General features: G+C 42.0%; 1 long non-coding RNA gene across 1 annotated transcript; it reads right to left on the reverse strand.

The window, feature by feature from the left end:
- Positions 1-3,648: 3,648 nt before the first annotated feature.
- LOC117470657 lies at positions 3,649-7,843 on the reverse strand. The gene is made up of 4 exons (XR_004554707.1): positions 7,764-7,843; positions 5,087-5,120; positions 4,315-4,436; positions 3,649-3,773 (listed from the first exon to the last, which is right to left on the reverse strand). It is a non-coding gene; the product is annotated as an uncharacterized LOC117470657 (long non-coding RNA).
- Positions 7,844-25,000: the final 17,157 nt, after the last annotated feature.

The following is a 25,000-nucleotide window of genomic DNA, read 5'->3' on the forward strand; positions in this document are numbered from 1 at the left end:
CATCAGACCCTCTCTCTCCATCAGACCCTCTCTCTCTCTCTCTCCATCAGACCCTCTCTCTCTCTCCATCAGACCCTCCCTCTCTCTCTCTCCATCAGACCCTCTGTCTCTCCATCAGACCCTCTCTCTCTCTCCATCAGACCCTCTGTCTCTCCATCAGACCCTCCTCTCTCTCCATCAGACCCTCTCTCTCCATCAGACCCCCTCTCTCTCCATCAGACCCTCCCTCTCTCTCTCCATCAGACCCTCTCTCTCCATCAGACCCTCTCTCTCTCCATCAGACCCTCTCTCTCTCCATCAGACCCTCTCTCTCTCCATCAGACCCTCTCTCTCCATCAGACCCTCCCTCTCTCTCTCTCCATCAGACCCTCTCTCTCTCTCCATCAGACCCTCTGTCTCTCCATCAGACCCTCTCTCTCCATCAGACCCTCTCTCTCCATCAGACCCTCTCTCTCTCTCCATCAGACCCTCTCTCTCTCTCAGACCCTGGTGCAGAAACAGGTCCTTCATGACATTTGTTTCAGGGGGTTTTCTAGAAAGATATAATATGAGTGTCTCTGACCTTGTTGATAGACCCTCACCCTGATTACCCTCTGTAATGGGGAATATATTCACATGTATTTGTACTTGATTAATAGGAGCTGATGCAACATATATTCATTTGTGATAATATCCTGTGACGGAGTATTTCTACGTTCTTTAAAATGTGCCCTGTGTTTTCCTCATTAGCCGTTAGCATTAGCAGCTACATGATGCTGGAGACAAAGAACTCTTATCTGATACACATGACTCAGCAGGTGTGTGTGTGTGTGTGTGTGTGTGTGTGTGTGTGTGTGTGTGTGTGTGTGTGTGTGTGTGTGTGTGTGTGTGTGTGTGTGTGTGTGTGTGTGTGTGTGTGTTATCTGGGTTTCTGTGACCTCGGTCCTGACCCCCCCACCTGTGCCATCATCAGGTAACTCACCTGAACACCTGCAGGGGTCAAAGGGCAACCCTCTACTTTCCCATGACCCCTGACCCCCCCCCCCCCCACACACACTTAATACCTGTAAACTTTGAGGTGTGTTTGTTGTTCTGAGGGATTCAGAAACTCCCAGCATGCACTGCTGCGCCTCATTTCTGTGATCAGTGAGAGCATCGATTGTCAGATTTCTTCATCACGACTCCAGCAGAATCAATCAATCACACACACACACACACACACACACACACACACACACACACACACACACACACACACACACACACACACACACACACACACACACACACACACACACACACACACACACACACACACTCTTTACTGATGGATTTTCAGGTAAAAAGGTGCGTGTACAGAACTCTGAATAGATATCCCTGATGTTCACCTGACGTCCAATCAGTGCGGCTCGTTGTAATTCCTTTAACACCCCCCCCCCCCCTCGTTAATGTGAGTAGTTAAAGCTGTCCCTGAACTCTTCCTCAGAGCAGATCAACACCTGTCACGTTTAAGTGAAGCTGTAATCATGGGCCTTTTAAAACAAAATACATATAAAACAATATATCAGCAGGAGAGGACTCTTTAAAGTAGAGACACTACATACTGATATACACCTGAACATCAGCAGGAGAGGACTCTTTAAAGTAGAGACACTACATACTGATATACACCTGAACATCAGCAGGAGAGGACTCTTTAAAGTAGAGACACTACATACTGATATACACCTGAACATCAGCAGGAGAGGACTCTTTAAAGTAGAGACACTACATACTGATATACACCTGAACATCAGCAGGAGAGGACTCTTTAAAGTAGAGACACTACATACTGATATACACCTGAACATCAGCAGGAGAGGACTCTTTAAAGTAGAGACACTACATACTGATATACACCTGAACATCAGGAGGAGAGGACTCTTTAAAGTAGAGACACTACATACTGATATACACCTGAACATCAGCAGGAGAGGACTCTTTAAAGTAGAGACACTACATACTGATATACACCTGAACATCAGCAGGAGAGGACTCTTTAAAGTAGAGACACTACATACTGATATACACCTGAACATCAGCAGGAGAGGACTCTTTAAAGTAGAGACACTACATACTGATATACACCTGAACATCAGCAGGAGAGGACTCTTTAAAGTAGAGATACTACATACTGATATACACCTGAACATCAGCAGGAGAGGACTCTTTAAAGTAGAGACACTACATACTGATATACACCTGAACATCAGCAGGAGAGGACTCTTTAAAGTAGAGACACTACATACTGATATACACCTGAACATCAGCAGGAGAGGACTCTTTAAAGTAGACACTACATACTGATATACACCTGAACATCAGCAGGAGAGGACTCTTTAAAGTAGAGACACTACATACTGATATACACCTGAACATCAGCAGGAGAGGACTCTTTAAAGTAGAGACACTACATACTGATATACACCTGAACATCAGCAGGAGAGGACTCTTTAAAGTAGAGACACTACATACTGATATACACCTGAACATCAGCAGGAGAGGACTCTTTAAAGTAGAGACACTACATACTGATATACACCTGAACATCAGCAGGAGAGGACTCTTTAAAGTAGAGACACTACATACTGATATACACCTGAACATCAGCAGGAGAGGACTCTTTAAAGTAGAGACACTACATACATCTGATGAAGTAGAATATGTCATCTTAAATACTCTGAGATTACTACATGGTGTTTCTCAGATACTTTATAAATAACATGCGGATGTTCTGGAAAATATAGACTGCAGAGGGTAAACACACAGCAGAGCATTTCACTTAAGAGGTCAAAGACCTGCAGAATGAAAAACATTCAATATCCACTCAGAGGACCTTCACACACACACACACACACACACACACACACACACACACATACTTTGAAAACACAAACAGTGACCGGTGCATTTGTCCAGGTCCTTTAATAATCTGCCGAATGCAGCCAAGGCCACTACCTGAATACACCACACACACACACACACACACACACACACACACACACACACACACACACACACACACACACACACACACACACACACACACACACACACACACACACACACATTCAATTATGAGTTATTGATTTCTCGGCAGAGCAGCACCTGATCTGGTCAGACTCTGTGTGTGTGTGTGCGTTTCTTCCTGTGTGTGTTTGCAGGTAAACAGCTCCTCCTGCTGCTCAGTTGGAGTCATTACACCTCAGGTAATACGGAATTTTTCAGGACAAACGACATGCTGTGCTAAATACCATTTTAATGAATTCTGTCGTTCTTTACAGTTAATATAATTTTTTATAATTTTTTTTGTTTTTTTGTAGATTATTGTTTATTTATTCAGTTTTTCATTTATTTCATCAGAGGTGTGTGTCTGCGTGTTACCTAGACGAGTATATCATTAAGTGTGTATCTCTCTATCCTGATTCATTAATACAATAATTCAGGACAGCCACAGGTGACATTTTATGCAAACAATATGTAATAAATCAGTTTGAATTGTAAATAAAACATTTAAACCAGAATATTTTGTAGTTTTTTTTAAGGAAAATGTGTCTTAAATGAAAAGAATACATTATTTGATTTAGTAAATAACCTCATGATATTATTTTATTTAAAAAAATTCCAATGTTTATTTTTTTACATTTATTTATCTCAGGATAGAAAATACATTGAATGTACAAACAGCAGGATGATGTCATCACCTGGAGACACAGGTGCATTCATCAGGAGGGGGTGTCCTCACCTGTGACGCTCTGAAACACAAAACACCAACACATTTAAATACTCACATTCATCTTTATTTATTTCATATTGTATGTGTGTGTGTGTGTGTGTGTTTGGGTGTGTGTGTGTGTGGGTGTGGGTGTTTGGGTGTGTGTGTGTGTGTGTGTGTGTGGGTGTGTGTGTGTGTGTGTGTGGGTGATGGGTGTGTGGGTGTGTGTGGTGTGTGTGGGTGTGTGGTGTGTGGGTGGTGTGTGTGTGTGTGGGTGTGTGGTTGTGTGGGTTTGGCCTTGTGGGTTGTTTGTTTGTGCTGTGGCGTTGGTGTGGTGTGTGTGTGTGGGTGGTGTGTGGTGTGTGGTGGTGGGGTCTTGGGTGTGTGTGTGTGTGTGTTTTGGTGTGGTGTGTGTGTGGGTGTGGGGTGTTTGGGTGTGTGGGGCGGTGTGTGTGTGTGGGTGTGTGTTGTGTGTGTGTGTTTGGGTGTGTGTGTGTGGGTGTGGGTGTGTGGGTGTGTGTGTGGGGGTGTGTGTGTGTGGGGTGTGTGTGTGTGTGTGTGTGTGTGTGTGGGTGTGTTACCTTCAGGTTGAGGAAGTGTGTGTGTGTCCTGCAGTGTGTGTGTCGTGCTGTCGTCTCACTGAAGAAGAACTTGTTACACAAGCGACACAGGAAACCAGAAACTGGAAGCACAAAACTACTTCCTGTTGACACACACACACACACACACACACACACACACCCCACACACCCACACCACCCACTACCACAACACGACACACACCACACACACACACCCACACACACACACCCACACACCACACACACACCACACCACACACACACACACACACACACACACACACACACACACACACACACACACACACACACACACACACACACACACACACACACACACACACACACACACACACACAGTTATTAATATCAGTTTTGACAAAATGGTGGAATGAGCTCCCCATTGACATCAGGACAGCAGAAAGCTCACACATCTTCCAGAGCAGACTGAAGACTCATCTCTTTCGACTCCACTTCGAGCGATAGAATTGCTAACAAAGCACTTATATACTAACAAAGGACTGGCTTATCTAAAGCTAGTTGAGTAGCACTTGAAATGTTTTGGCTAAACCTGATGTACTTATATGATTCTGTTTTCTTCAAGTTTGTATCTTCCTGGTCGAATGCACTTATTGTAAGTCTCTTTGGATAAAAGCCTCAGCTAAATGTAATGTAAGGTAATTATATACATGTATATTATTACATGATTTATTGTACTTAGAGGAGGTGTGATACAGTGATAACAGGAATTAAAGTAACAGCAGGAACATACCATATATAGTGTGAGGGTCATATTCCTGAGTTTCCTGAAAAAAGAGAAGACACGCACAATTAAAAGCTTAGCGGTGGTGACGTTAAGTCATGTGACCGTGCTGTAGTTCCTTTATAGCCCAACATTAGCCACCTTTAGCTTAGCGGTGGTGACGTGAAGTCATGTGACCGTGCTGTAGTTCCTCTAAAGCCCAACATTAGCCACCTTTAGCTTAGCGGTGGTGACGTGAAGTCATGTGACCGTGCTGTAGTTCCTTTATAGCCCAACATTAGCCTCCTTTAGCTTAGCGGTGGTGACGTGAAGTCATGTGACCGTGCTGTAGTTCCTTTATAGCCCAACATTAGCCTCCTTTAGCTTAGCGGTGGTGACGTGAAGTCATGTGACCGTGCTGTAGTTCCTTTATAGCCCAACATTAGCCTCCTTTAGCTTAGCGGTGGTGACGTGAAGTCATGTGACCGTGCTGTAGTTCCTTTATAGCCCAACATTAGCCACTTTTAGCTTAGCGGTGGTGACGTGAAGTCATGTGACCGTGCTGTAGTTCCTCTATAGCCCAACATTAGCCACCTTTAGCTTAGCGGTGGTGACGTGAAGTCATGTGACCGTGCTGTAGTTCCTTTATAGCCCAACATTAGCCACCTTTAGCTTAGCGGTGGTGACGTGAAGTCATGTGACCGTGCTGTAGTTCCTCTAAAGCCCAACATTAGCCACCTTTAGCTTAGCGGTGGTGACGTGAAGTCATGTGACCGTGCTGTAGTTCCTCTACTACCGCCCTGTTTCTATACTTACCTCCATCTCGAAAGTCATGGAAAAAATAGTATATGAACAGGTCGAAAAGTACCTCGCAGAAAAGAAACTAATCTATGAATTTCAATCTGGCTTTAGAACATCCCACTCCACTGACACATGCCTTCTTTATTTGAACGACCACATCAAACAAGAGGTGGACGAGGGTAAATACTGCGGCATGGTGATGCTGGACCTACAAAAGGCTTTCGACACTGTCAATCACCCCATTCTGATTGACAAGCTAAAAGCAATTGGTTTTGATAAACTATCGGTGAGCTGGATGCAATCCTACCTGGAGGGGAGAGAACAGATGGTGGAGGTAAACGGTACTCTGTCCCCCCCCCTCCCAGTGAGCTGTGGTGTTCCACAAGGAAGCATATTAGGTCCGTTACTGTTCCTAATTTATGCAAATGACATGTCATCAGCATGTGACTGCAACTTGTTCCTGTTCGCGGACGACTCAGCCCTGCTGGTCTCTGACAGGAGCAGATTGCAGGTTGAAAAAACCCTCAGCTCCGAGCTCGGCAGAATCTGCACCTGGCTCGCCGATAATAAATTATCATTACACCTGGGTAAAACAGAGTCCATTCTCTTCGGTTCGAAACATAATCTCAGCAAATCCGACGACTTCTCAGTTGCAGTGGGTGACATTATTGTCACAAGTAAGAAGGAAATTACATACCTAGGATCTATTCTTGAGGCAAACCTCTCCTGTGACAAAATGGCATCCAATGTAATAAAAAAGTCAATCAAAGAACTAGATTCCTATACCGGATCTCCTCTCTGGTAAACAAAAACACCCTGAAAACTCTGGCAGGAGCACTCATTCAAGGGTACTATGACTATGCTTGCACGTCATGGTACCATAGCACCTCCAAGGCGCTAAAAATAAAACTTCAAACATCGCAAAATAAACTGGTCAGACTACTGCTTGACCTTTCATCTAGAACCCACCTCACCTCTGCCCACTTTGACAACCTAGGATGGCTTAGAGTAGACGACAGAGTACAGCTACTTGCAATGGGCCTGGTCTACAAGATCCACTACACCTCTATGGTACCCATGTACATGTCAAAATTCTTCCCAAAGGTCAAGGAATACCATGATCATAACACCAGAGGGAGCTCCACAAATCATGTAAAACCCAGATTTGGCACAAAAAAAGGGGAATACACGTTTCGCAATTATGCCACATCAAGGTGGAACGCTCTTCCCACAACTGTAAAGGAAAGTAAAACTATACTTACCTTCAAAACCTCTCTTAAAGAGCACCTTCGGGGGAAAGCATTGCAAAACTGGCCCCGGTAATGGTACAAATCTCAACCTGTCGTACAATGGACAGCTTCCCCCCCCCATCTATGTATATACTCGCATTTTAGACTCTGTTACTAACTGTATATCTGTAGACTTGGTATGTCTTAAATGTCCGGTTAGGATGTATTAGAACGAAATCTAAAATGAAAAATTGTAAATAAGCCATCTGTATGTAAAAACCACCTGTATGTAAATTGTAAATAAGCCATCTGTATGTCAAATATGTCTTATATGTCTTAAATGATATGATGAATTGGAAATGGGGGACCCTGATGTAAACAAGACGAAAGTCTTTCTCTGGTCTGCATCCCCTTAACAATTGTATGTTTTGAGCTGTACTGTACTGTACCCAATATACAAGCTGTTAATAAACTTTTCAATCAATCAATTCAATCAATCAATATAGCCCAACATTAGCCACCTTTAGCTTAGCGGTGGTGACGTGAAGTCATGTGACCGTGCTGTAGTTCCTTTATAGCCCAACATTAGCCTCCTTTAGCTTAGCGGTGGTGACGTGCAGAAACACAACATCACTGTATATACAGGCTACAGCTAATGTTAGCATTTAGAGACTCACCTCAACGTCTGCTTTCACTACTTCTGCTGCTTCTTCTTTTCCTGCAACTATCTCTTCTTCTTCTTCTTTAGCTACTTCTAACCTACCCCCCCCTCCCCCTCCTCCTCCTCCTCCTCCTCCTCCTCCTCCTCCTCCTCCTGGAAGCAGCCCACAGCGTCCACAGTGATCAGCTCCTCCTCCTGCAGCTGCACCTGCACCAGCAAACGTTAGATATCAGAGACAAACTAGTAACACACATTCCAGGTTTTCCAGTTTCTAAAATGTGAGGGATTCATGTTTGTTGTATATGCATCTTCATATAACAGTTACTCGCTGAGTCTCATTAGGTCATGATACTAATGGGCAATTAAATACACTTTAAAAAGGCCCTATTCTGCTTTTGGGGTTTCCCTCTCCTGCAAAAAGGCTAAAATCCCAAAGTTCTGGAACATAGTGACATCAACATGGCATCATCCTATTGGCTAGCGCTCCAACACATTGTACGTGATAGGCTAAGGGGCGGGACATCTGTAAGCAATCACAACATAGCCCGCTGACCAATCAGAGCCCGTTTAAGCTTTACTTTAAACTGGGTTACAACAGACATTTCTACAGGCTGTTTAAAGTGAATGAATATAATGAATATAATAATATGACAAAGTGTACTGACCTGCTCCTTGTGCTCCGCAGACTTCATGTGCTCCACAAACTTGCGAGGAGTCCTGAAGGGACGTTTACACACCGGACAGAAGGGTCTGCACAGCTGCTTACACATCTACACACACGCACACACACACACACACACACGCACACTCACACAGTATTACATATGGCTATGAAGTTAATAAATGAATAAATGAGGGGACATTTATTTTAATAACAAATACAAAATAATAAAAATATGGCTGTGAAATACATCCTTTTTAATTTTCCATTCCTTAAATGAAATGGCAATAAACCAGCGACCAATCAGAACCTGCTGTGCTAGTGATGTCATCAGTGCTGTTTCCCACCTTGTGTTGTTTGGTCCGTCGATGGACGATGACATCATCGCTGAAGTGAGTCTGACAGGCATCGCACCATACCTGAGAATCAGGCCGACGCCCCCTGAGGAGAGAGAGAGTGAGTGTGTGTGTGTGAGAGTGAGTGTGTGTGTGTGTGTGTATACCTCTCCTGCAGTGTGTGTGAGTGAGTGTGTGTGTGTGAGAGTGTGTGTGTATGTGTGTGTGTATACCTCTCCTGCAGTGTGTGTGTGTTGAGGCTGATGGAGTGTGTCATCTCCTTCAACTTCTTCAGGTGCTCTGATCCCGCCATGTGTTCCTGAAACACCTGGACACACACACACACACACACACACACACACACACACAGAGATTAAAGTGTTAAATTCACAAGAAAAACACTTAAATATATGAAATAAGTGATAATGAGGACGGGCCGTTACCTGTAGAGAGCGACAGGTGAGCAGACAGACGTGACAGTGGAGTCCGCCTGTCTGTCTCTCTGAAGACCCGTCTGTCTGTCTGAACGCTCGACTCTCACTGCGCTGCTGGATCGTGACCTTTAGTGACCTCACACCCTGCAGCTGACACACACACACACACACACACACACACACACACACACACACACACACACACACACACAGACAGACAGACATAACTATATAAGTCAATTGAGTTCAAACATTTTAAATATATTACTAATAAATAAATAAATAAGGCAATATAGTTAAATACATAATGTATGATACACACAGGAAGTATTACAACACTCATTCTATCCATGATTATTGATTGATCCATTTATAATGATGAATGAAACTGAGCACCTCTGCTGCCCCCTGCTGGTCGGGAGGAGACGCTCTGCAGGAAACTCCATCTGACGCACAGCAACAAATAAATCCATCAGAACATTTTTAGAAATCCTCTGAGATTAAAATCTTTAAAATGTACGAGAAAACTGTCAGAAATTCATGAGAAAAAGGTGCAAAATCTCTGATATATAGTTTTTGAAAAGTTCAGATATAGATTCTGAGATTAAAGTGAAATTGACAAAATAAAAACTCCCATATTTATTTGAAATCTCGTATTAAAATCGTACATTTACTACAAAAAAAACAGTAATTATTCTGTGTGAGAGTGAGTGAGTGTGAGAGTGAGTGAGTGTGAGAGTGAGTGAGTGAGTGTGAGTGTGTGTGTTTGTGTGTGTGTGTACAATTACATTTTAATTTAATCTTTTTTTAATATTACCTGAGATTAAAACAGTTTGAAAAACAGTTTTACGATAAAAAATTACTACAAAATAACTCAGATATTTCCTACGATTAAAGTTCAAAATGTGCACAAATAAAAAATCACAAATCTATCAGGTTTTTATTTTTTTGGCGGAAATTAAAATCGTACATTTACAAGGAAAAAAATGTGATTAAATTAAAATAATTAAATTATGTATTTTTTTTTTACATTTGCTACAAAATAACCGAACATTTATGAGAAAAAAATCCTCAAATAAATATACTAGAAAACCAATAGAAATACTGTATCTGTGATCAGTGGCGATTCTAGGGTCTGTGGGGGCCCTAGGCAAGCATTCATTGGGGGCCCCTCGAACCAGCTTTTCATCACCATCAGTGGCGCCCCAACACATCCTATATTTACGACAAACAACACACCTGCAGGGGAGCAGCTCTCTGGTTGGTCACATGACCCCGGGACCTTCTGTCTATTGGTCAGAGCCTCCTCCGTCCTGAGTACAAAAGAAAAAACATTTATATTTCCACAGTTCAAACACAAATCACTCACTGAGCGGAGGAACCGCCAGATATCTTGATAAACAATACCAAAAGTTTAAGGAGCAAAAAGAGAATGATTTAGGAGGGGAAAATAACCCAAACTGTACGAGAAAACATTTGAATTTACTAGAAAATATATTGAATATTCCCTGGGATTTAAATCGTACATTTCAGAGAAAAAAACTAAGAAATGAATGAGAAAAAAACAACAATATTTTCTGCGATTAAAGACCTTAAAATTACAAAATAAACACTAAAAAAAAGTTACTAAAAATCGAAATATTTTAATTTAAAGAAAAAAAAAACACACATTTTAGAGGAAAAATGTCAAAGTCCACACGGCAGCGTGCGTTGAAGCCTGCCGGTGGGCGTGTCTGGTGTGCGACCAACAACCAATCACATCTCCCGCCCCGGACACACAAGCACACAGTTTGATTGGCTAGAGCTTGTACTGGCATATGATTTGATTGGCTGGCGCTTCCGTCGAAGCTTGAAAAGTTGAACTTTTCCCAACTTTCAGCGCGAGCGACGGAGGCAAAGCGAGGCGACGGAACCACAATGCAGTTCAGCAAAGCGTGACGTCACCCCATTCAAAGTGAATGATAAGCGTCTCCGTTGAAGCACGCGACGCTGCCGTGCGGACGGGCCGTAAGTGAGAAAGACATGTTTGAACTATTTGAAATGAAAGTCTTACATTTAGGAAGAAATTACTAAAATGAAAGAAAAAAAATACATTTTAATAGAATATTCATATAGAATCCAATTAGATTATAGTGAAGTGATTACGAGTACAATTAAATATTAAAGCAATGGGTTATAAACACATTGATGTTAAAAGTGACGGTGATGTAACTATAGAGTGGTGCAGGAATGAGTCCTAAAACCAGGAAGTGAGTCAGCATTTCTCCACTTCCTGTTCACTCTCTCAGAGCCAATGGGATCTCTCCATAGGATGTTGGAAACTAGCTGGAACTAAGGTCTGAGGTTGAGACACATTGAAGAGACGGATCACGTTTTGTTCTAGGACATTAAATCCATCAGCAGTGACCCCACTGGTGATTCCTGAAGAGTTGACGTGTCTGAAAAACGATGGTTGTTACCGAGTGGCTGAATAGGACTACAGAAGTTGAGGACGTTGTACGTCATTACGCCGAACACGTGAACACTCCTCTAAGTTAGTTAGCCCTGTTCTGCTTGAAAGCAAGTACCTGCCTCCTGCAAAGTGTTCAAACAAACGCTTCAACCCGTACCATTTAGAATCTGTGTGTTTGAATATGGATCTGAAGTTGGCGTGACGTTGAAGTCGTGCTGCTGGACTCGCCTGTAGTTCCTTTATAGCATCACGTTAGCATTTAGCTTCTGGACATTAGATTTATGATTAGAACATTATAAAAGACGTCATATCGGACGTTTCTAGGGTATAAATCTGGACCGACCCCCCCTCCAGTCTGGGCCTCTTCGTCTCTCCTGAACCTCCGGCTGCTCCCGGGTCTTCTCTCTCTTCTTCGGTGGTGCCAGAGCTTCTCTCGGGGAATCGAACCCGCGGCACGCCTCCCCCTGCAGCCGGATCTGAAGTCCTGCAGGAGAACGACGAGACAAACCAGAGCTCAGAGCACAACAAGCGACTTCAAGAGTAAAACATATCTGACGCGTACGAGGAATCTGACTATATATATATATATATTCATTTATTTATTATTTAGACCTCCAGAAGTTCTCCCTGTCTTTGTAGTTTTTATATTTAAATATTGATTATTAACAAATCAAATAAAGGAATGAGTAATAATGACCTGTCAGTTCTCCTCTGCTGTCTGACCATCATGTGACTCTCTGACCGTCATGTGACTCTCTGACCATCATGTGACTCTCTGACCGTCATGTGACGCTCTGACCATCATGTGACGCTCTGACCATCATGTGACGCTCTGACCATCATGTGACTCCCTCTCTGCCCTGAGGGAAAGAGAGACTTCAGTTCAGATACAAGTACACATCTGAGAAGGGTTAACAGGACACATTCAGATACAAGTACACATCTGAGAAGGGTTAACAGGACACATTCAGATACAAGTACACATCTGAGAAGGGTTAACAGGACACATTCAGATACAAGTACACATCTGAGAAGGGTTAACAGGACACATTTAGATAAGGTGATATCGAGGACCGAGCATCGAGCGTCGAGGAGGCTCTCTGGAGGAGCTATAACCGAGGATACACTGATGGGTCCTCCACGGCTCCTTCGTGGATGCATTTCCCGGAAAGGTGGAGGTGTGACGCACGGCCGGACTGATCTCAGCCAATCACAGCTCTGCATGCATCCCCTGGATATTATTTTAGTAACTGCTTTCATCGCGACGCAATGTTTCCAGAGAGAACAGCTGTGAGGTCCGTGCAGAAAGCAGAGCAGTGTGTATCATATATATCACTCAGTATAACAGGCCTACTCTCTTTGCTTTAGTTTAGTAGATATCTACAAACAAAGAGTCGATATTTTTCTAAAACCATTTAGTGCTTCACGTAATAAAATACACAACGGCTGTAGCCTGATGATATGCTTTAGGAGCTGTAGGTGCGTGTGTGTGGTGTAGGTGTGTGTGGTACAGTGTGTAGGTGTGTGTGGTGTAGGTGTGTGTGGACAGTGTGTAGGTGTGTGTGGTGTAGGTGTGTGTGGACAGTGTGTAGGTGTGTGTGGTAGTGTGTAGGTGTGTGTGGTGTAGGTGTGTGTGGTACAGTGTGTAGGTGTGTGTGGTGTAGGTGTGTGTGGTAGTGTGTAGGTGTGTGTGGTGTAGGTGTGTGTGGACAGTGTGTGCGTAGATGCAGCGGACAGACAGGTCTGGTTTGGTGTCCTCTGCTTACTTTTAATACTTGTATTAATACTTATTTCCCTCATTGTAGCGACCGGAGGGGGGGGGGGGTATATCCAGTCTCTGATAGTGTTACGTTATTATGAGAGTGCTCTGTTTGATTCTGAAATTGTATATATTTATATAAATATATATATGTGTGTGTGTGTATATATTGTCTGCATCTGTAGCCTGTTATTGTCTCATTATACCGCACTGTGAATGAATTCAAAGTAAATATATAAGTGGTCATGAACACATCTGTCCATCAGACAGAGGGCTGCTGTGCCTCCTGTCATCATTAATGGACGCTTTAAAATGACCGCTCAGAGGAGAGGAGTTCTCATTTCTCTAACCGCCTGCTGCTTCCCCTCCTCTCTCCTCGGTTCCCCTCCTCGGCTCCTCCGCTCGCATCTCCTGTGGGCGGGACTAAGTCTCGAGGAAAGGAGTCGAGGATAGGAGTCGAGGAGGGGAATTAGTGAAATGAGAAAGGGCCCGTGTCTGTATCTAACACGCGGGTTGGGAGTGGGTTTATGAGCAGGAACGCTTTAAAACCCACATTTCTAACAGGACTCTGGCGCTGTGTTGTTGTTGTTGTTTACCTACCGTCAGCAGCGGTAAACAAACAGCGGCTCCTGTAAACAAACAGCTCGGAGCGTGGGTCCAGTGATGCAGGAAGTCCTTCTTCTTCTTCTGCTTCTCCTTGTTGGCGTTTCAGATGCACGAGCGCCCCCTAGCTTCACTTTCAACTCTGTATCCTCATGTGCTCAGCAGCTACTTCCCAACATTAAATACATACATCATTAAATACATACATCATTAAATACATATGCCTATGAAATGAATAAATATGGTTATGAAATAAATTATGAAATAAATAAAAATGTTATAAAAATATAATATAAAAACATTAATGAAAGAAATCCTAGTACAAACATAATAATAAAGACATACAATAAAGTATGATACAAAATACAATAGATACACAAAAAGTAATATAATAATGAAAAGATAATAGATAAAAATACAATTAAAACATTTAAAAAATCAATAAAAGACGTAGGTGTGGGTCTGCCTGGGTAGAATCATGGTAGTTATAAAACCTCCGAAAGACCCCACCTCTATAAACACAGATCTGACCAGCAGACAGCTGTATGGCTCAGTGGTTAGAGGCAGACCACAACCCAAGATGCTGTGGGTTCAAATCCCGAAACTATGGGCCTTTCTCATTTCTCTAATTCCCCTCCTCGACTCCTATCCTCGTGTCTTAGTCCCGCCCACAGGAGATGCGAGCGGAGGAGTCGAGGAGGGGAACCGAGGAGAGAGGAGTCGAGGGGGGGGACCGAGAAGAGAGGAGTCGAGGGGGGGGACCGAGAAGAGAGGAGTCATGGGGGGGGACCGAGGAGAGAGGAGGGGAACCGAGGAGAGAGGAGTCGAGGAGGGAAATGAGAGAAATGAGAAAGGGCCCATGTTTCACATTTGTTCCAGAAAAACCCAAGGCTACCAGGAGCTGGGTTTCCTGAACATGTCATTTAGAGAAAACTGGACTTAAGCCTCTGTTTCTTTCTGACTTTACCAAACTTCAGTTTTTATTTTTCTCACTTGAATTACCACAGCCTCTTTATTTCCATAAGATATGTAATGGAGTTGCCATTCTGCCTCTCACATGTTGGGGATTTGAACCCCTGACCCTCACATTCGCAGGTATCCATTTACTCCGTGCACCAAACACACCCAGGTGTAGTTCATCAAAGTTTTACCAGCAGGGCTCATTCTTATATTAGTGTTAGAATGGTACTTGACTACCTGAATATGTCCGTTAAACATTTGTTGAAACTCATCACAGGAAGTCCAATTTCTCACATCTGTTCAGAAAACACGAGGCTGGAGTCAGGGTTCTTTAATACGTCCTTTAGAAACACAAAACGTTTTTGTGAAGCCGCCATTTTATTTGCTGGCATTAGCATTATTAGCATTAGCATTAGCCCAGCGCACAAACGCAGAGAGACTAACTTATGGCAACACAAAAAAAAACATGGGAGCGGTGGAGATGAGGAGGTGTCGGCGTTCTGGCGATTTACTCTGAAGGCTTCAGTAGAAGCTGCTGGGAGTCCCAGCAGCTTCTACTGATCATTGTAGATAAATAAGGGAGTGTGTGTTAGATGAGACGGCAGAGAGGCTTCAGCTCCGATTATTAAATCAAAGAGGCTTAATGTTTTCTATTATATTATTTCACTATAGCTATGTGGACGGTGTCAAGGTCCAATGTTGACTAAATTAATCAATAGCGGGTGTAACTAAAATACAAGATGTCTTTATTTATATATATATAGTATTATTAATAATAATAATAAAATATAATATTGTGTTTACGTGCATTTCTTGTTCGGAAAGTGGCGCTGTACTGAGAGTGGCGATTTTATTTTGTAATTATATTTTTATTTTTTATTTATTTAGCCTTTATTTATACAGGTGTAAAATCTCATTGAGACACAAGGTCTCTTTTGCAAGAGAGACCTGTCAGTGGTAACACTACCACACAAAGTTACAGACAGACAGGACACTAAACACAGAGGCAACAATAAAATACAACATCGTAAAAAAAGTAGTCATTGAAATCCATATAAAGTATTCAGTTAAAGCAGGTGCAAACACCCACAGATGATTTCTCCAGCTTTTTTAAAATTAGTTTAAAATCCGTGATGGGTATCAAACTGGTCAGCTTAAGTTCCTGCTGAAGTGTGTTCCAGGTCGAGGGGGCAGAGTATGATATGGCTTTTTTCCCAAGCACCGTGCGAACTGAGGGGACGGACAGAGTGATGTAATGTTGAGATCGTAGGCTATAGCTGTACTGTTTGTGTGATATGTAAGTGGATATGTAGAGGGGCAGCAGTCCAAGCATAGCGGTATAGATGAGTGTGTACCAGTGCAGTGATCTGCGCATTGATAATGATGTCCAGTTGACTAAAGAGTACAGCGTGCAATGGTGTGTGAGGGGTTTACAGTTGGTTATGAACCTCAGAGCCCCATGGTAGACAGCGTGCAGTGGTGTGTGAGGGGTTTACAGTTGGTTATGAACCTCAGAGCCCCATGGTAGACAGCGTGCAGTGGTGTGTGAGGGGTTTACAGTTGGTTATGAACCTCAGAGCCCCATGGTAGACAGCGTGCAGTGGTGTGTGAGGGGGTTACAGTTGGTTATGAACCTCAGAGCCCCATGGTAGACAGCGTGCAGTGGTGTGTGAGGGGTTTACAGTTGGTTATGAACCTCAGAGCCCCATGGTAGACAGCGTGCAGTGGTGTGTGAGGGGGTTACAGTTGGTTATGAACCTCAGAGCCCCATGGTAGACAGCGTGCAGTGGGGTGAGGGGGTTACAGTGGGTTATGAACCTCAGAGCCCCATGGTAGACAGCGTGCAGTGGGGTGAGGGGGTTACAGTGGGTTATGAACCTCAGAGCCCCATGGTAGACAGCGTGCAGTGGTGTGTGAGGGGGTTACAGTTGGTTATGAACCTCAGAGCCCCATGGTAGACAGCGTGCAGCAGATGAAGGGAGTGAGCTGAGGCGTTCATGTACAGAACATCCCCGTAGTCCAAGAGCGGCAAAAATGTGGCAGCTACAAGCCGTGTCCTCGCACTTGTGGAGAAGCAGGCCTTATTTCTAAAAAAGAATCCCAGTTTTAATTTCAATTTCCTTAACCTGTTTCACACCATCCCCCCGGTACCGGGCGGATAAACGCGTCATTTGCAGGAAACAACGTCTAAGGAATCTTAATATTGAATAAAACTATGAATGTGTTATATCCATGTAACGGGAAGAAACTCAGCTAACTGATCTTTTTAATTTTTTTTATCAAAAAAACCCCACAATGCTAGCACTCAGCCTCTGAATTAGCCTCGATCGAAAAAACGGAACCTACAAAGGCACTTAAACTCACTCATAACTCCCTTATTACTTATCCTAGATGCACAGCCAACCACTCGTTTTTGGTGTCCTGGAGACACTGAATCTGTGTAAAAAACCTCAACACTCAGTGATAAACATTCGCGACGCTATAAACGAAAGCGTACATCATCACATGTGGAGCTAAGTAGCTAAAAAACGTAAATATGGCTTACCTTGGTCAAAAGTGGTCTTCAATGGCATTAAAACGATAAAAAAAACGATGCTGCAGTTAATCCATAGGTTCATCCTATGTGTCTGTGCCTTCTTTGAAATTATTTCTGATAATCCATAAGCAATACAACTGCGTTTTAGTTTCCAAACTCCAGAAGGAGACATTCCTCCACTTTGCTTTCGTTTACCACACGCGAAGCGCCCACATTTTTTCTTTACAACGTGTGTGGGTGTGTGCCTTCCCCTTCGATTCTAATGGCTCTAACGGTCACAAGGGTATGTCAACCAACCAAATCGACCAAGGGGGGCCAGAGATAGGTCAAATCCACCCAAATGACCCCAGAAGTGGGGGTTTTTGGCTAAATCTCTCTAAAAAGGTCAAATTTCACTTGTTTTGCATCAATCTTGATACAGGGTACTTATTATATGTTGTACTTTGGATTCCTAAAGCTTTTAGTCTACTAACCCATCATCCAAGGGTAGTTTTCACTATCTGTAAAAAATAATTTTTGGACGGACACTATAATTTACAGTTTTTTACTATGTAAAATCTGAATTTTTTTTTAAATTAAAAACATTTATATTGATTCTGACACTTCTACATCCAACTCACAGGTTTATCATTACTTTGAGAACAAAGATTATTAATTTAACCCTTTTAGAAGGGAAGATATGGTCATTTGTTCTGGGAATGTCATTTTCGAGCCTGAGACCTGAAAAACAGGCTCAGAGTGGAACAGGTTAAGAGATTGTCAATATGTGGTTTGAAGCAGAGATTGTCATCTATAGTGATGCCTAAGTATCTGTAGGTGTTAACAGCTTCAATGGGGTTATGCTGTGCAGACATGATGCAGGGAAGAACAGTTGGTAACCTTTTCTTATTGGAAAACAACATGACTTTTGTCTTATCTGAGTTTAACACCAACCTAAGGTGGAACAGATGTGACTGAAAAGTGTCAAAAGCAGACTGCAGACGTTCAAAGGGCAACAGTGCTAGCACAACAGTACACAACAGTATCATCTGCATATAGATGTACAGAGGCATCAATACTTTGACCCACATCATTTATATAAATAGTAAAAAGGGTCGGTCCCAAGACCGTACCTTGAGGAACACCTCTGGGCACATTAAGAAAGCTTGAGGAGAGACCGCTGAATTTTACACATTGCTTGCGATTCGAAAGATAGTTTGCAAACCAACCAACAGCTTGGTCAGACAGGCCTATATGAGATCACTTCATGGTCCACAGTATCACCAACAGCTTGGTCAGACAGGCCTATATGAGATCACTTCATGGTCCACAGTATCACCAACAGCTTGGTCAGACAGGCCTATATGAGATCACTTCATGGTCCACAGTATCACCAACAGCTTGGTCAGACAGGCCTATATGAGATCACTTCATGGTCCACAGTATCACCAACAGCTTGGTCAGACAGGCCTATATGAGATCACTTCATGGTCCACAGAATCAAATGCCTTGGATAAGTCTATAAAAAGGGCAGCACAGTAGCTCTTTGCGTCCAAGCTTTCGACAATGTCATTCACTACTTTCAAAGCAGCTGTTACTGTGCTGCTTCCTAAAGCCTGACTGGTGAGGAGATAGGATGTTGTTCAAGCTTAAATATTCTTTGATTTGATCATTCACCAGCCTTTCAAGTACTTTAGCTAAAATAGAGAGCTTGGAAATTGGTCTGTAATTATTCATCACATCATTCATATAATACTTGTAATAATGGTGCGTTCACACCGGATGCGATGCGAATAATCGCTCGAGTTTCACGGCGGCTGTCAGCTGTGTTTACTCGCCTCGTTGATCTGAGTCAGCTTCTTGAGCCGTATCTGGCCGTGCAACACTCACAGTGTCACATACTGGATGCAGAAGTATTATTTTAAGCAACACATTAAGTTGACGAAACACTGGAGTCAAATGTAATTAAAGTCAGATCGTGTCTTAGACGGGGCAGTGATTTCATAAACCTGTTAATGTACGCATTCAAACACTCGGTCGTTTTTTTGTACCAGCTGTATTCAGCATTCATTAATGGTTCGGAAAGTGGCACTGTACCTTAATAATATAAAGGCTTGTATTTGCGTGCATTTCCTGTTCGGAAAGTGGCAAAGTACTGAGATTGTTCTGAGATTAGCGCCTGCAGGCTCCATGGACCTGTCAGCTCCGGACAGCGCAAAATGCGTACATGAAGCGCTACGTCATGAACGCAAGGAATCTACCGTCGTGGGGGCGCGCTCATGTGATTGGCTTAGAATTGAGGAGACATCTGATTGGCTATAGATAGAACAAATTACAAGTAAGAATCGGGTGACCATCAGGGGAGTCTCAAGAAACCCACACATGAATGCACAGCGATCCATGCACAGAGAGCGGGTTGTGTTTGTAGGTGCAGCGGTTTTAAACGGAAAACAAATATGTGAGGATCAAAAATACATATGTAAAACTTTTTTCTGTATTTGGATTTTATTTACATGAATATGAAACGGAACACATTTGTGTTTGCATTGAAAAACACAAGTGTGGATCCTCCTGTGTGCATTATGAGACTGTTCTGGAGCCCATAGTATTGCTGCATGCCTCACACACACACACACACACACACACACACACACACACACACACACACACACACACACACACACACACACACACACACACACACACAGCTGTTATTTGATCTGTTTTCTCGTTGTCTGTACAGTGATAAATGTTTCCAGCCTGGAATGTAAATCACAAACACACAAACACACACAGACAAACAAACACACACACACACACACACACACACACACACACACACACACACACACGCACACACACGCACACACACACACACACACACACACACACACACACACACACGCACACGCACACAACCACACACACACACACACACACACACACACACACACACACACACACACACACACACACACACACACATTCTATATATATATTTAAACGGCGGTTCTGTTGTTGATTTGAGTCTCGGTCATGTGTTTTTAATTTCTGGTAGGAAAAAGCTTTCTCTTCAGAAAACCATAACACGTCCAAAGTTTGAGCCGAAAGATATTTATATATATTCTTTTTGTGATTTTGGTTTCAAACTAAACGTGAGCTGAAGGCCTGAGGTGTAACGCTGGGGATAAAGGCAGCAGTTTAGAATATAACTAGAGAATACAATTCCTGAAGAAATTGCTAGTGGGAATGCTGTATGCTGAAAAGCTGACGCTAAACTGCTATGCTGAAATGTAATGTGTAAGAAAGTGAAGAATTTAGATTGAAATGATACATGAACACTGGGGGCTTGAATGTGTGATGAGAGAGAAGAAAGTAAAAAGGCTTGGAAAAGCAGCAGAATATTTGAACTGCAAACTTCTGAACTAACTTGATGGCGAATGATCTGTCGCCATGCCAACGGCATTTGATGACATCCCATAATACGCTTAGATGCGTTGATGGCTGCATCGTTACCAAACCTGTGAAGTTTTGGGCCGTTTGGAGCATTTTCACTGAAGTTATGAGAAAACCGTGTTTCATGGCGAGCATTGTGTTGCCATGGCAATGGCATTTGAAGAAATCTCAAAACTGTCCCGTAGATGTCTTCACGGCTGGACTGTTAGCAAACATGTGAAGTTTGAGCACTTTTTGAACATTTTCATAGGAGTTATAGCGACATCGTCTTTTATGGCGAGGGATGCGTTTCCATGGAAACGGCATATGATGACACCCCATAATTGACGTAGAGCTGTTGAGGCAGGACCATTGACCATTATCTGAAGTCTGCTGCTCTGAGCATGTCAGTTGGAGTTATGACATCATCGTGTTCCATGACACAGGTGTTTATATTTGAGCTAACGACGTGTCCAGAGATCAAAGGTTTCCATTGTTCTGAATGAGAGATAAACCTGTTACGTGTGAACGTTTTGTTGAAGAACCGTAACAGATATCGGTGAAATTTCAAAGAGTGAAGCATGTCAAGGAACTTGAGCATCTGAAGTGTACTTTTTGTGTACTTTCGGGTTAATAATGTGGCCTTTTTGGCAGATTAACTAAAGGTGTGCGGCTGCTGTGTTGGGGAAAGATGAGGCTGAACTTACAATGGGGTTTAATGGATGTTGAACGTTTTTGTCACTTCATGCCCTCAAGGGGTATTTTGTTTAATTGTTTTGCTTAATTTATTTTTATTTTTCAAGCTACGAGATGTTTTCCTACGTTTGTCATGAAAAATGATGTCTCAGGAATGTAGGGTTTGGGAATTATGGCAGTTTTAAAAAAAAATATGAAGGCAAAATGAAATCTGTCCTCCACTAGCTGTGACATCACGCACTCTAAAATCTGAAGAAGGCCTCTTTAACAAGGTCTGAACAATGTTTAATATCTCTAAAAGTATGAATCAGATTTAAAAGCTGTGTAACACGAATAATGTCAGAAAGATGTGTAACATTTTAAAGTTGGAATGAGGTTTCTGAGTGAAAGTATGAAGGAGCAGTTAGCAGTTGAAGAAGGAGCAGTTAGCAGTTGAAGAAGGAGCAGTTAGCAGTTGAAGTTGCATGAAGATGGTTCAAGTCTGAAGAGTTTCTCCATTGACTTCCATGTTAAAAATGTGATGTATTATGGGATGTATCTCTGGAATTATGAAAGTTATGAATGATAAAAGTAATAGACATCGATTCCTGACCGAGCTGAACGTTTTGATGTTTGAACGGAGTTTCTGCGATGTGGAATGTGGGAGGAGAAGAGGTGCAAAATAACCCGGCGGAATAATAAAGAATTTCGTGCGTAGCATAACAGATAGTGGGAATCCCACTGAAATATAATGTAATTCATACATTAATAACACTCATGTTCACACAACAGGAACGAATTAAAGAAAGCATTTATTTTCAACATTTAAGCCACACACACACACACACACACACACACACACACACACACACACACACACACACACACACACACACACACACACACACACACACACACACACACACACACACACACACACACACACACACACACACACACTTTTCTAGTCGGCTTAATTCATCACAGTATGATGGGGTCCAATCTCCAAAACGTTATTGTGCATATGGCAATACATATGTTATCAACTAACAAAATGCATCCAATCCAACTTTATTTATACAGCACATTTTAAAAACAACAGTCGACCAAAGTGCTGTACATCAATAAATATATAAAAAGCAGCATAAATACATTTAGACAAAACCGATGGGGCAAAAAGAAACTGATGTAAAAAACGAGACAATAAAACCATCCTTATAGCCACAGACTGAAAACCCTCATACACGATGCAAAAACATTTTAAAACACAACTAAATAGAAAACCCCAAGTTAGAAACACAGACTGATACGAGGTCTGCAGAAGCATATACATAATAACTATAATAATGTGATTTATATTATAGTGCCTTTGTTCTTTGACGCAGTGACTGTCTGTGGTTCTTCTAATGGATTCAACACACGATGCTTCTCCTTCCTGAAGCTCAGACAGATCTGATCTCAGAGGATTTTAACTTCCTGTCAGCTGACTCTCCTCCAGCAGATCCCCGAACATCGCAGACCTTAAAGAGACAAACCGTCCACACACTGGGAACAACAACGGCCCTTTCCCAGCATGAAAACACGTACTAAAGAGACACTTTGTTTACAGCCTACTCCAAATCTCACATAATCATAAAAATAATAACACGTTACATTTTTATAGCGCTTTTCCCAGTGCTCAAAGACGCTTTACACAAAATCAGAAACAGAAACAGAGCAAAGAATGCTGACTGACAGCTGCTGAGGCAATGCATTGTGGGTTAGTTGAGTATTTGCAGTATAAGCTAAGATGCATCCCATCATTTCTTGCATGAACAAAATTAACTTACTATGCAGAGTCAACACATTCCAACTCATTTAAAAGGAGTTTGACACATTTTCAAGCCTACAATGTGTAATGTTTAAAAACAGATTTTTGTTGGTTCTCAATGCTTACAACAAGAAGACGAAATGAGAATAAAGAATACCATAAAGAGGTTTAATACATTGATTGATTGGTTGATTGGTATATTGGTTGATTGGTTGATTGTTTGATTGGTTGGTGATTGATTGATTGTTTGATTGGTTGATTGGTTGATTGGTTGGTTGGTTGATTGGTTTATTGGTGGATTGGTTGATTGGTTGATTGATTGATTGTTTGATTGGTTGATTGGTTGATTGGTTGGTTGATTGGTTTATTGGTGGATTGGTTGATTGGTTGATTGGTTGGTTGATTGATTGGTTGGTTGGTTGATTGGTTGATTGGTTTATTGGTGGATTGGTTTATTGGTGGTTGGTTGATTGATTGGTTGGTTGGTTTATTGGTGGATTGGTTTATTGGTTTGTTGGTTGGTTGATTGGTTGGTTGATTGGTTTATTGGTGGATTGGTTGATTGGTTGATTGGTTGGTTGGTTGATTGGTTTATTGGTGGATTGGTTGATTGGTTGATTGCTTGATTGATTGGTTGATTGGTTGGTTGGTTTATTGGTTGGTTGGTTTATTGGTTGATTGGTTGATTGGTTTATTGGTTGGTTTATTGGTTGATTGGTTGATTGGTTGGTTTATTGGTTGGTTTATTGGTTGGTTTATTGGTTGGTTGATTGGTTGATTGGTTGATTGGTTGGTTTATTGGTTGGTTGATTGGTTGATTGGTTGGTTGGTTTATTGGTTGGTTGATTGGTTGATTGGTTTATTGCTTGGTTTATTGGTTGGTTTATTGGTTTATTTGTTGGTTGGTTTATTGGTTGATTGGTTGGTTGATTGGTTGATTGGTTGATTGGTTGGTTGGTTGATTGGTTGATTGGTTGATTGGTTAGAAGTAGACTGAACAAGAAGATATGAGATGCAAGCGGTAATAAGAAAAAAGTAAACAAAAAAGTAAACAAAGGTAGACTTAAGAAGACTCGATAAGTAGACAAAAGTGAATAAAAGTAAGTAAACGAGTAAACAAACGTTGATAGAAGTAAATAAGTAGATGAAATTTAGACTTAATTAAACAACAGTAGATGATAAAAAAATCACCACTTCTAAAATTAGAAGAAGGTTTATAGATAATTAGACGAAAGTAGACTGAAGTACATTAAAGTAAAGTAAATAAACAACAGGAGACTTAAGAAGATGGAAGTGGCCGAAATAAACAACATAGATACACAAAGGTAAACGAAAGCAGTCTGAAGTAGAAAATAAATGGACGAGCGTAGACGGAAGAAGACGAAACTAGAAAAGATAACTAGACGAAAGAGGAAGGAAATGTTCTGTGAACAACATAGACTAAAGGTAGGTTAACGGATGTAAACTAAAGTGAACGAAAAGTAAACAGATGTAGAAGAAAGTAAATGGAAGTAGACAAGACGAAACTACGAGTTCACAAAATTGTAAGAAGGTATATGTATAAAAAAGTAGAGATGGAAGTAGAGGAAAGTAGAAGTACGTTTACCATAACTT

This window comes from Trematomus bernacchii, unplaced genomic scaffold (genome assembly GCF_902827165.1).
Source record: "Trematomus bernacchii unplaced genomic scaffold, fTreBer1.1, whole genome shotgun sequence".
NCBI lineage: Eukaryota > Metazoa > Chordata > Actinopteri > Perciformes > Nototheniidae > Trematomus > Trematomus bernacchii.